A 3,806-nucleotide genomic window follows, 5' to 3' on the forward strand; every position below is an offset into this window, starting at 1 on the left:
ATTAGAAGACTCAATACAAAGCATTTCCACTGAGCAAATAGCCATTGTAGGACAGTGATCAGGAACAGGAAGTTTAGATTATGAGAGACTGGATTCAAATTCCAGTCCTGCTGGAACACCTGCGTGGCTCAGTTGGTTAAGCTTCTGACTTTGGCTCAGGTTGTGATCTTGAGGTTCATGAGTTCAAGCCCTACCTCAGGCTCTGTGCTGACAGCTCAGAACTTGGAGCCTGGAGCCTGCCTCAGATTCTGTGTCTCCCTCACTCTCTTACCCTCCCACTCATTCTATCTCTCCCTCTCTCTTTCTCTCAAAAATAAATAAAACATTAAAAATTTTTTAAAAAATTCCAGTTCTGACAGAACAAGTATGTTCTGTGACTTTTGGGCAAGTGACTCAGCATCCTAGCCTCAGTTTTCCCACCTATAAAATGGAGGCAATAATAATATCTATAGCAATAGAATATTGTGAGCAATAAATGTAAAACATTTATCACATTTCTGGACATTATATGCAAGAACTCAAGAACTGTGAACTTCTTACCATTATTAGCAGTGAATAAACCTATAATATGTCAAAAACTTTATCTTGCAAAATACTCCATTGTTTGACCCTATTTCACTTCTGTCCACTTCAGTGGCTGCCACATACCCCATGCTCTGTCCCTTTCATAGTCACATATCTATGGAAGCACATTTTTCACTGTACCTGAAAATTGTGAGAAAAATTTCATGCTTCATTTACCAAATGTTACTGGCCAATGTGACCAAAGTGCTACCACGACTATGCTCTCAGCCTTCAGTTTTTAAAGGCCCATTAAAGGGGCGACTGGGTGGCTCAGTCATTTCAGCGACTGACTTTGGTTCAGGTCACGGCTCAGGTCATGATCTCACTTTGTGAGTTCGAGCCCCGTGTCAGGCTCTGCACTGACAGCTCAGATTTCAGAGCCTGGAATCTGCTTCGGATTCTGTGTCTCCCTCTCTCTTTGCCCCTCCCCAGTTCATGATCTTTCTCTCTCTCTCAAAAATTAAATAAACAGTAAAACAAAATTTAAAAAATAAAGGCCTATTAAATACACTTTTGCTGAGTCATTTTACTTGAAAAATTCCTTTTTCTCCCTCCAAACTAGAGTGACCTGGCAGGGCTCACCCACCAGCTGCCACTTTATTAAAACCCTCATCCTCATCAATGTGGAATGATAGAAACAAGATTTTTTTTTTTTTTTTTTAGAGATAATGAGAGAATTTTATTTATTTATTTTTTTTATTTTTATTTTTTTTTTACAAATAGTTTATTGTCAAATTAGTTTCTACATAACACTCAGTGCTCATCCCCAAAGTGCCCTCCTCCATGCCCATCCCCCCCTCCCCCCCACATCCATCAGTCCTCAGTTTTTGTCAGCATTCAAGAGTCTCTCATGGTTTGCCTCTCTCCCTTTCCCCCACCATTTCCCCCCTTCTTCTCCCCCTTGGTCCTCCGTCAAGTTCCTCCTAATCCTCCTATACGTGCAAACATATGGTATTTGTCCTTCTCTGCCTGACTTATTTCGCTCAGCATAACACCCTCAAGGTCCATCCATGTTGCTACACATGGCCAGATTTCATTCTTTCTCATTGCCATGTAGTATTCCATGGTATAGATAAACCACATCTTCTTGATCCATTCGTCTGTTGATGGACACTTAGGCTCTTTCCATGTTTTAGCTATTGTGGAGAGTGCTGCTATGAACATTGGGGTCCATGTGCTCCCATGCCTCAGCATTTCTGTATCCCTTGGGTAAATTCCTAGCAGTGCTATTGCTGGGTCATAAGGGAGTTCTATTGTTAGTTTCCTGAGGAACCTCCACACTGTTTTCCAGAGGGGCTGTACCAGTTTACATTCCCACCAACAGTGCAGGAGGGTGCCCGTTTCTCCACATCCTCGCCAGCATCTAGAGTTCTCTGATTGGCTCATTTTAGCCACTCTGACTGGCGTGAGGTGGTATCTCAGTGTGGTTTTGATTTGTATTTCCCTGATGAGGAGGGATGCTGAGCATCGAGAAACAAGATTTATAGGCATTCCAACTTTTGTTAGACTGATCACATTGGCTTCTCAAGGTATGAATATGAAGTGTATGAGCTGGCCCTTACATTCTTTCCGTTATCTAGAACATAACACATTATCTAAAGCAAAAACTGATTTCTCTGTTTCTCCTGCTGACTACCTACTATCTACTAGGCACTTAAAATATTTTTTGTTAAGGTATATTTTAAGTGCAGCAATATTCTCCCTGCAAGTTTTGACAAATGCACACAAGTTCACCACAATTAAATTATGGAATCGTTCTCTCCCTCTATATATATTCCCTGTGCTTCTTAAGATCACTTCCTTCTGTGACCTCCAGCTCTTGGCAGACATTACTCTGCTTTCTGTTTCTAGAAGTTGAGTCACTTTCAGATACACTGTCTCAGTAAGTATTACCTAAACTCTGGGATAACAATAGTATTCTTGTGGAAGAGACATAATTGACTGAATATTTTTGTTTGATTATTTCAATATTTTTATTTATTTATTTTATTTGCCATAAGTGATATTTTGTATCTTTTAGCTTTCTCATCAACACAGAGCCTTATAACAAAGAGTCTGGGGGAAAAAACCCAACAGCTGCTATTAAGTTAAGTGATTAGTTTCATGGTTTTCCTCCCTCTAATTAAAATTTCTTTACTAAAGGGGAGAGAATTTTCTTCTGATATCATATTCTTCCTTCTCAAAATGTGAAGTTTTATTATTCAGTTTCTGTAACATCAAACCATTAACTGTTTACCTATCTCTGACCCATTGAACTTCAACCATGACTGAGAAAGAGGAAGCAGTCAAACATGAATTTTATGATAATATTTTCAAGCTCATGCCAGACTCCTCTCAAAGACATCTTCTGTCTGGAAGAATTGACTAGAGATTCATTCATGCAGATGAGTTCAGGACTGTATTTATCTTGATTTGTCCAAGTTGGTTTTTTGAAAGCTAAAGTCCTAACCTTTTATCTCTCATTGTGAACAGCTACAATAAGATGGGAACAAAGAGAACATGGAATTTCCCAAAGTTAGAAGGTTCCTTTGATTGCCTTGCTGTGACTGGAGCTCAGCCATGTGTGGCTCCAAGCTTTAAATACTCAGGTTTCTGTGTGGGAACGGGGGCGCCTGGCTGGATCAGTCAATAGAGCATGCAACTCTTGATCTTGGGGTCATGAGTTCAAGCCCCACGTTGGGTGTAGAGCCTACTTAAAAAAAAAAAAAAAAAAAGATTCTTTGTGAGAACAGTGGTGGTATGTGCTTGTGAGGTTAGCAGTCACATTAAACCAGCATCACAGATTTAGGAGAAGCTTCTTAACAACCTGTATAACTATTTTATTTGTTTATATATTTACTTTTTATTTATTAATTTTTAGAGAGAGAGAGAAAGCACACAGGCAGGGGACAATCCAGAGAAGATTAGCATGCCCTGCACAAGAATGACTTGCAAATTTATGAAACATTTCATATTTTTAGAAATGGAAAGATGTTCTATGCTCATGGTTTGGAAGAACAAACATTGTAAAAATGTCTATACTGCCCAAAGCAATCTACACATTATTTAATTCCATCCCTATCAAAATACAAGCATCATTTTTCACAGAACTAGAACAAATAATCCTAAAATTTGTATGGAACCACAAAAGTCCCTGAATATCCAAAGCAGTCTTGAAAAAGAAAAGCAAAGGGGCGCCTGGGTGGCTTAGTCGGTTAAGCGTCCGACTTTCGCTTAGGTCATGATCTCGCGGTTCGTGGGTT

At 39.5% G+C, this 3,806-nt stretch overlaps 1 pseudogene; it reads left to right on the forward strand.

Moving 5' to 3' along the window:
* The first annotated feature begins 3,448 nt into the window (after positions 1-3,448).
* Positions 3,449-3,522, forward strand: LOC120223166 (annotated as a pseudogene).
* The last annotated feature ends 284 nt before the right edge of the window (positions 3,523-3,806 follow it).

The sequence above is a fragment of the Hyaena hyaena genome, unplaced genomic scaffold (genome assembly GCF_003009895.1).
Source record: "Hyaena hyaena isolate Hyena2069 unplaced genomic scaffold, ASM300989v1 scaffold_958, whole genome shotgun sequence".
Classification (NCBI taxonomy): Eukaryota; Metazoa; Chordata; class Mammalia; order Carnivora; family Hyaenidae; genus Hyaena; species Hyaena hyaena.